The sequence below is a fragment of the Populus euphratica genome, unplaced genomic scaffold (genome assembly GCF_000495115.2).
Source record: "Populus euphratica unplaced genomic scaffold, PopEup_1.0 scaffold93.1, whole genome shotgun sequence".
Taxonomy (NCBI): Eukaryota; Viridiplantae; Streptophyta; class Magnoliopsida; order Malpighiales; family Salicaceae; genus Populus; species Populus euphratica.
In genome coordinates, this window is record NW_011499873.1 from 383,374 (window position 1) to 393,716 (window position 10,343).

Genomic DNA, 10,343 nt, shown 5'->3' on the forward strand with positions numbered 1-10,343 from the left:
GATTTTGAATTCGGTTGCCGGGGATTGATTCCGTTGGATAACGGTTATATGTAGACAATGATGCTGGTTGCTTTATAAAAGCTTTCATCGTTCACCCGCTAGATTAAGACATTGTTTTATAAAATTAAAATTTATTTTTGTTTTAAATTTATTTTTTAAGGTTGTTTTGATATATTAATATCAAAATTAAATTTAAAAAAATTATTTGAATGTATTTTCAAACAAAAATTACTTCTAAAAATAACCATTATTATAATATCAAATATTATCTAAATATATCTTTAAAATTGTGGTTGAGAATGTTTTTTTTAATAATTTTAATTTAAGATTAACTTGTTATAAAATTCTAAATTTTTTAAAAAAATATATTGAAACAGGCACGAGTAATATATCTTTACTAGTTTAAGCTATGATTGGCTATGATAACACTAACTGTACTCATCTTTCCTGAGAATGCATGGACACCATAGTTCTAGTTTCAGAGAATGGTGGGACTTCGGAACTAAAATTTTCTATTACCCTTTGTGATTTGGGATTCACAGTCTGAGATTGCAGTTTAAATGAAGTTCAGTTAAAATTAAATTTTTTATTTAAAATTATTTTTTATATTTTTAAAATATTTTGATGTTGTGATGTTATAAATAAATATTAAAAAATAAAACATATATTATTTTAATATCATTCTAAATAAAAATATTTTACAAAATAATAATTACTATACTTTCAAACACCTTTAGATCAATGGTAAATTTTGACTAACAAGGAGCGGAAGAACAGATTCCATCAGGATTCTGGTGCTCTCCCGGTTACAGGAGAATTTAATTTTGTATATGACAAAGTATTTCTATTCTTCTGAATCTGGTAAGCATTCTGCTATACATTTGAACTTAGTGTCTATTTGTTTTGTGTAAAGTGTTTTACAAAAAAAAAAAAACTGTCTGTTTCCAAAATATATTTTTAGAAAATATTTTCATGTGTTTCTTTTTTTATAAAATAATTAATAAAACTAATTAATAAAAAAAATATTTAACAAAAAATTTCAAACCTATTTCATTTGTTATAAAATATTTTTAACTTGTGAAATTTATAAATTATTTTATGAATAATAATCCAATTATAATAACTTCCAATAATTTTAACCATAATCTATATCTAACCATTAGTTATTCTTTTTTTTTCATCATAATTATTTCATTATCATCTTTTTTATTATCACCTCGTCTTACCATCCTTTTATTATTATTATTATTGCTTTCTATATTATTATTATTATTTTATCACCATGAATTTTTTTTATTACTATCATTGAAAGATATTTTATGAATATATATTTTACTTATAAAATATTTTATTAAAAAAAAAAAGGGAACTATTAGTCATGCAAGGTTTACAAAGATGACAAAACTTTTTGGGCTTATTCAACTGGGCTCGGGTGAATGCGTCTAAAATCAGGTCTTCCAAGTGCTGTAAATCTGGAACTCTTAGCTGTGTATGTTTATATCCTATAATGATGGGCTTACCCGTATCAGTGGACCCGCTTTGATTATTTATTATGAGATCCAATGGGCCCTGTGTTGTAGAATAGGAGTGGCTATGCTTCCCTCTATGAATTTTCTTTCTAATTTTTTTTTATAATAATAAAAGTTTAGAATTATTTACGACCAAACATCTCCTTTCAGGCTTGAAAAGAATTATGAATACAGTAACTTAGTCTATGTACTTCCTAGGAAATGAAAGAGGCTTTTCGGAAATTTATTATTGATTTATTTTAAAAAACATAAATTTATTGTTATTTTATCAAACAATACTTTCCCTTTTTCTGTTTTTTTCCTTACTTTTTTTTTATTTTAATTTCATCATTTAGTTAACTCAATATTTTTTAATGATTATTTTTATTTTATTCTTTAACATTGAATTAAATATCATTTAGTTAACTCAATATTTTTTAATAATTATTTTTATTTTATTCTTTGACATTGAGTTAAATAAAAATTAATTTTCATAATTTATTTTAATTTATTTTATTTGAGTTTTTTCTGATTTCATAATTCATGTCATAGGTTTTATGAGTTATTCCAAGTTGATTCAAATTTTTTATCCTTTTTTAATTATATTTTTTCATCAATTTCATTCTATAACATTAAATTTATGGAGAATTAAACTTTATAATTTATTTTAATTTATTTTTTATGAATTTATCACAGTTTTATAACATAAATTATGGATTTAACATGTTAATTATAGTTGCTCGAGTCAATCCAATAAGTTGTCATATCAAATTTTATTTTAAAAAAAAAAGATGTCAATCTTGATTTTTTTGGGTTAAAATTAGTGTTCATTGATTGTCTGGATTAATTTTGAACTATTAAATTGATCTAGTCATATCAAGAGAATCCTTACAAAATTTAAAAAAAATATTGATCTAGTCATATCAAGAGAATCCTTTCAAAATTTTTAAAATTTTATACTTAAAAACATATTAATAATATCTAAGCACTTTTTTATATTAAAAAAATTAATTTAATACGCATCATAAAATACATATTCAAGTGCCAGTTCTTTAACTATTTTTTATTATTAAGCACTCACTAACGGATAACGAACAAAGGATGTAAATTAATTACAAACATAAAAATAATAACAAAGATTGGAAGAACAAGCTAAAACAAAAGCATTTAAAATAAAAAGAACAATAATGACAAGCGAATAAATTTGTAGAACAAAAGGAGAACACCTTGTAATATAATCTTTACTTCCTGCAATAACATTCATGGACGAAGTAACCAGTAGCATCCATAGATTAATGAACCATCCATTACCTGTGCTTAATCACCCATGCTTTATATATTAAAAAGGTGTTTAGGGTTATTATAGCATAATATATTTTTTGTTTAGAAATACATCAAAATAATATAATTTTTATTTTTTAAAAATTATTTTTAATTTCAACAAATCAAAACAATTTAAAAAACATTAAAAAATTAAATTTTTAATAAACATGATTTCAACAGCAACTCAAAACAATTTAAAAAACATAAAAATTTTAATTTTATAAAAAAAATTATATTATCTTGTGGCATTTTCAAAATGACTACTCCGAGGGAGCTTGTTCGCATAGTTTTTTTTTTTTGTTGGGTGAACGCGTGGATTATTGAGTCAAATTAGACAAGACATTCATTCAAAATATTTTCTGTTTAGAAGCCTTTAGAGTTGACCTCGTAGAGTTTCGGAAGAATTGTCTTCGAGTCACTGGTATAACCATGATTAGAACTTGTAGTATTTTGATGTTGTGATTTTATATTGGATTGATTCTGGGTAATACAATCCATGATACCCTTAGCGCAATCTATGAATCCTCCTTCACGCCTCCTCGGAGTTCAACTCTGACACCACCAAATTACAACTCCAATTTCACCATAGAAGCATCCTCTTGGTGAACGCTAACTGCCTGTTAAAAGCGCACCATATTCCGAAGTCTGCAAGCCCCATGAAAGCTTAAGCTGCAAATTATTATGTTGCTTTTTCACCCCTGGAAAGCACTGCATGACAGCTTCCAGTGATAGGGACGCGTTACAGGGAGGAGGAAATTGAGGACAGGTTTTTTATCTGTTCAATCTGGTAGCAGTGTAGACTGCGGGGTCCGATGTTTCTCTTTCCAAAAGTGCCCTACTGCAGAAGTTCACCAATTATTGACTCTTTACTGTGGTTGCGGCTAGGTACCTGAACAACGTCCATGGACAACAAGAAGGAAGAATCTACCCTCCCTCCCTCCCATGTCATACCAAACACTGCTTGATGCCAAAACAGCAAGATAACATCAAGTGCCCTTTTTTTTAAATGACGCCATTCATGATTATCAAACAGACATATAGTAACTTAATTGTTCATAAATCAAAGAGTTCTTTCAACAACAGAAAAAAGACCTTCACAAATGAAAATATGATGAGGATTAAATTCGCACGGCAGCTGGAAATTACATTAAAAGAGGGGTAGCGGAGTCGCGAAATTGTTCAATTGGAGTTAGCGGGTCATCTTCAATAAAACATGCGAAATTAGATCAAATTCAAATTATACAGAGAAGATTAAAACAAGGGATTTAAGTACTTAACCTGGGGCCAAGAAACCAGATCGTCTGGCCACTGGCAATATAATACATATTCAAGTCATGCTCGGTTAATAAACAGCATTATAAAGGATATCCCTGCCACATTAGAAGAATTCAGCCCATATACATAGCACACGATAACAATGAGCTCGAGCCCCTTTTATTCCTCATATTAAACCAAAAAAAGAAAAGAAGGAAGAAGCTCCTATCATCCCAGCAACTCTATTAAGCTAAGCTGGGGATCACGGCAGTTACTTCAAGAAAAGAGAAGCGCACAAACCCCAACTAATTATAGGAGAAACATATGTACACGTACAGCAATCAAGGCAAATATAATGCGGAACTCTAAGTAGTACCAGTTGGATGGTTGGAAGAGGAGGGTTTACCAGTAAAATCCTCCCACATCTTCTTCTTTATACCTCCTCTCTTGGGCGGCGCCATTGGCCGAGAAGGCCGCCCAAATCCCCGTTCACGAGGGGCTTCATTGCTGTTAGTTGCGGCATTATTGGTGTTCTTTTGGTTGCTGCTGACCTCACTCATCCGGCTGATCTCTTGTTAATCAATCAGATCTCGTATTTGATGTTACAGATTAAAAGTTTTGGAAATGAAGTGATAAAGCTTCCTGAAAACAAAGAAAAGAAATAAATATTGGAGGGGAAGGAGGGACAAATGCATACGACAAAAACTGTAACGACAATACCTGCCCTCGTCAGGTGCAGGGTGGTGCCTGCCCCAGTTTGTTTGTCACCTTAAAACCTTAATTTTATGCCTTGCTAATCCCTCCTTAGTTGTGATTGAGGTCCCGAGGACGTCTGTTTTTGTGATCTTAGACACGTGTCCGTTAGAAATAAGATTGATTGGAAGATCATTACAGTGTGCGTCACTGGTGATTTCACCATAAATATGTAGGCAGCGCCTTCGGACATCAACCCTCGACCTCAACTCGTGGTCATGGTGAGTCCTCCTCTTCCATGCCATAAATCATAAAGAGCATCCACATGTTTTCAAGAATAGTTGTTGAAAATCTTGAGTGGGGTAACTTAATTGATACCTTTTGTATTTGTTTATTTAAAAATTATTAGTTAAAATATTATAAATTTTAAAATTATTAAAGACTTACTTAATTATTAATTTCAGAATTTTAAAAAATTAATTGAATTGTGTATAAACTCGGGAAATGATACCTCTCTAATGTTGAGGATTTGTAATTTATTCCATGGATTTAGAATTATATCAGAATAGTTATGTGTGTGGCCTCCAAAAAGCAACTTGTTTTACTGTTTTAAATTGACCCCTTTTCAATTTTTAGAATAATTTTTATGAAGTCACCTTTATTTACAAAAACTTTTGGTGGGAATTCCAAGTTTTAATGGCGTAGATTTTCCCCTTGAAACGTATTTAAACTCTATTTTTGCAGTTTTGAGCTTCTCGGTGGAGAAAACAATCAAACACTACCCTTGAAAGCAATCGTTTCTTTGTGTAAACTTCCATTAATTATAAAACTGCAAGGTATCTGACATGTGGATAGGCAGGGGAGCTAGGGATTTTGGTTTGGAGGGCCAAATTAGAAAAATAATTTTAGAGGAGGTAAAATTGATTCTTTTTTATTCTATTTTTAAAACTAAAAATATAAATTGTTTAAGGAAGAAAAATTTTCCTTGCAGGGGCAGCCTCCCAGCTCTGCCTCTGTCTATAGGGTCCCTCATTTCCCGTCCTTATCCTATCATCAAAGAGGACAAACTTTTGACTTATGCAAAGATTGAAATGATGGGTTTTTTTTAATATTCTTTTAATTACAACGTGAATATAGCCAATTTATTGTATAATTCTCGCGTGATGAACGATGAAAATGGATTCTAAGGAAGACTCTCTGTGTGTGCTGGGGGTATTTTAAATTGAAAATATATTAAAATAATAATTTTTATATCAATACACTAAAATTATTAAAAAAATACATAAAAATTATAATTTCTTTTTAAAAAAATACTTTAAAAAAAAATAAATTATCATAATTATTTTAAATAAAAAATACTTTAAAAAACATAAATTATCATAATAACAGCCAGGCAGTTAATTTATATCACAATCCCCTACTTGGGCTTAACTCCATCTTACTCGGAGATGCTGTGGGTATCGTGTTTCAACTTTCAAGGCCTTTCTTTCCATGTCTTCTTCACTGAAAAAAAAAACAGACGAAATTAAACTTATTCTTTCTTTTGTTATCTGAATAATGAAATAAACTTTCTTTTTTTCTCTATAACTATTTACTTGTACTATATAAAATGATTTTTTATTTTTTTTATTTTTAATATCAACATATAAAACTATAAAAGTATTAAAAATAATCAATTTAATATTTTATTAAATAAAAATAATTTAAAAAATAATTTCCTTTGTTAACGCGGTGGCCTCCGTCCAATTCTCTCTCGCTATGTTCCAAAATAAGGAACCCCTGGCTTGTCCTTTTCCAGTATTTTTATTTCTTTTGGATCGATCCATGGTGCTGTTTCCCAACCCACTGGGCATTAATAAGGATGGGCCCAGGAAAGGATACCAGCCCAATAAGTCTCACGCCCATTTGGACGGGCAGTGCCAAGAGCGTCGATAAAAGAATAGCTTCGATATTTTAGTAAAGCTGGATATTTATTCCCGCCCGATGTTATGGATCAGTTCTCAAAGTTATTTTTTAAATAATTTTACCAGTGATTAAAATAAGTATTTGTGAAAACTTAAAGGATTTAGATTTTGAAAAATAAAAAATTGATTTCTTAAGTAAGTTCTTATTTATTACTTATGTGTTTTTTGTTTTGATAAAAAATTATTTTTTATTAGTAACATCGTTTTTTAATAAAAACTCTGGATAATTAAAGTAAATATTTATTAAAAATTAAGTAATTTAAATTAAAGATGGAAAAATTACTTTTTGAGGGAAATGTCCCATTTTCTTATTAATATAATTTTATTTAATGAAAAAACATGTTTTTATTATTAGTAGTAAAATAGTTGATTAAATTAAAACTTATCATAATATAAAAGCACTCGAATATTTAACCCTTTATACCGGGACAAAGAAAGCGCCTGATGATCATAAACAAATGCCTCTCTCTTTTGAACTCTAAGATCTGTAAAGGGAGGCACACTACATATCTATTCTTCACTCTTTTATCTGGAACAAAACCCGGCCCTCCCAGAGACCTTATTATAAAACAGTCGTGTAATTTATTTGTTGACTTCTTATTCCTCGACGTAACGTACAATGGGCTCCCACAAACATAGCAAGGTAGAGATCTGCGAGAGGAATTAATGTCAAAGAAAGGACAAATAACTGAAAAATACTTTATCCTGTGTTTTTATGGCTGAAAATTTCCGGCGAAATAGTCTCTAGCTTGTCGGAGATTTCGACCTCCTCCATCTTTCCATACTATATTAATATCCTGCCACAGAAAAGATACCCTCCATGCAAACCCTCTCCGGTGTCTGCCCGAAGCAGAGACCTTATTATAAAACAGTCGTGTATGCAAAACCTCTCCGGTGTCTGCCCGAAGAGGGTGGGGGCGTCCCAATGCTTAGACCTTTGGTTTCTAATTAGGGTTTTCAAGATCTAAAGAGAATGAATTATTAGAATCTTAAACTCATGGAAGTATGATAATCACCCTAAATTAATCCATAGAGTAATAGAAGAGAAGTATATATAGCGTGGTACAAAATCAAATACCAAAAGTTTTAAAAATTCTTGAATCTAGCTTGTCAAAAAAAGAGAAGGGAAACTTGGAATCTAGCTAGGGATTTTGCATAAAGAAAAGAAAAAATAGCATTAAAACACATAGAATGAGCGAGCTTATTACATTATAGTATGTCTTTACATAGAAAAAAAGAGGGAGTACTAAACACCAAACAAGAAGTGGAGAACAACTATGCTTTTTGGTGTTTGATGATGGTTTTGGCGTTGGTTCTGCTCCTCTTGGCGAGCTCACTTTTTTGCAGCAGAGAAGCAAGGGATGAGGCCAAGGACTCGTACATCATTTTCTTCACCTTTTTCTTTTTAGGAAATACACTTCTATTCTTATTGTTGAACTGTGGTTCTGCCTTAGACCTCTCCTCTTTCATTACGGAGCTAATCTCCTTCACCTTTTTTGCCTCCCTCCTTGCTGTTGCCATTTCCTCAGTTGGTGGTGTCTTTTCTATTCCTGCCCCAGCGCCTCTAGCTCAATATATGGAGTCTGCTAGCCAGCTGGAAACTTCCTGGGTCTTTCCTAAAGGCTACAAACTTCAATTACGTGCCAACTCCATTTGCATTGACAAATAGACCCTGGAGTACTCTCTCTTTCGCTCCTCCTTTCTCTTTCTTCCTTTTTCCTTTTCATGGTTTTTACCAATTGCCGCTTACTGTTGGTGATTGCTGACTCCAGGATTCAATGGTATTATCTTACATATTCTCATTAAAAAAAGGTATTGGCATTCTGCTTATTATTTAAGCGGTTCCTTTATACGCTGAATTCAATCACAATATCAAACAGAGGTGAGAAAATGCAATGGGGCTGCTCTACTTGAGTTTTTTTTTTTAATTATTATTTTTAAAACATAAGCATGAACTGATAGGCACTTAACCTAGTCGTACATCATGAATTAACAAAAGAATGCGTGTTTTCAAAAAAGCAGGACTTGCAATGGCCAAAAGGGATCTGTCTTAATAATAAAAGCACTAGTAGAATGTACATAATGATTTGTTTCAGGGAAATTTCCCTAAAGGCCAGCACTCCAATTGGGAGATACCGATTTCTGGGTGAAACATGTTTAGTTAATGTACTGAGCTTGTGCTCAAGGGTCAAACAACACAGCGTGATTGAGGAAGAAACATGCCTCCATCACATTTCGAGATTAACGAAGAGTATAGTACAGTGCCCAGACCTGACTAATTAAAAAAGAAGGTCCCATCTAAAGAAAAAACACAATGTGAAAAGGAAACTGGTGATATGCACAGCCATAGATCCCCATTTAAAGTCGATTATATATTATCCTCCTACACTGTCTTGTTGCGGTGAGTGATGAGCGGTCAAGGAGCCAGGGAAAGAAGAAGTCGATTCGCAAGCAATCTGAGCGCACCACATCGGCTCCAGCAAGGAATTGGTGGTGGTTTCCAATGCGTGATCACGTATATCTACGTCATCATGATGCGACGATGTCATTGCAATTCTACTCTTCATAATAATACAAAAAAGTTCTTCATTAGCAGCAAAATGGCAACTTTTAAAGACCCTCGGTCTTAATCTACATTACGAATTGATATTTGTTATTTTGGTAATAACTAGTAATGCCGAGTTTGGATTTGAGAGGAGTAAAATATCTCTGTGGTTGACTATGTTTAGTAATTAAATAGATGTTTGTATAACATAAATATGGACAAAGATTTTATATAGCTTCCCCAAATCCTTTGTTTTCGACTGAATCTGTTTAGGACTCCAACAAATGGGATTGTGGAAATTGCTTAGAGATTGAAGCAGCTAAAACCACTAGATCATCCTAATTTAGTAAATTTTATTTTAATATTCAGGGTATTTAACCATAATAATTAAACACATCTTGCTTGCTTCATGACCCAACTCAAAACTTTATTTTAATATTCCGGGTATTTAACCATAATAATTAAACACATCTTGCTTCATGACCCAACTCAAACCTTTAGGTTTGGTGGATCAACGCTAATTCAATTAAAACAATATAATATTTTTAAATAAAAATTTAAAAATAACATCATTTTTAAAACAAAATTTAGAAAGTTATGTAGAAAACATGTCGTCTAGATTCTATATCAATGTTGCTATGTATTTATATCAGGTTAGTTAATTATGTATTTAACAACATGCACAATAATTGTCAAAGAAATTGCCCCATTAGTATTTAATAATAACGAGGACCTGTAAAACGTGAGATATCAAGCTTAACATCAACAATGTTTAAGGACACGCTTCCTTGTGACCTATTATATAAACTTCCTAAATAAAGTAAATTATCTATTCGGATTAAAGTGGCCCTCTAAGTAAATTTTTCTTTACATTCCATTGCCACATGGTGTAGTTATTTTTTATTGAAATGCTTGCTGGAGGAAGCTTCTCAGAGATTTCTGCGTTAGGAGTAGAAGTCAGGAAGGCTAGTGATCAGCATACTTTTAACTTCTTGAATACCGATTTTTTTATCCCTTTTAATTTATGATCCAGGTCGATCTTTTTAACCCAGATTT

The 10,343-nt window shown here is 31.3% G+C and overlaps 1 long non-coding RNA gene across 1 annotated transcript; it reads right to left on the minus strand.

Annotated features, from left to right (window-relative positions):
* Positions 1-3,867: 3,867 nt before the first annotated feature.
* On the minus strand, positions 3,868-4,882 carry LOC105127733 (uncharacterized). The gene is made up of 2 exons (XR_842691.1): positions 4,806-4,882; positions 3,868-4,727 (listed from the first exon to the last, which is right to left on the minus strand). It is a non-coding gene; the product is annotated as an uncharacterized LOC105127733 (long non-coding RNA).
* Between the last annotated feature and the right edge of the window lie 5,461 nt (positions 4,883-10,343).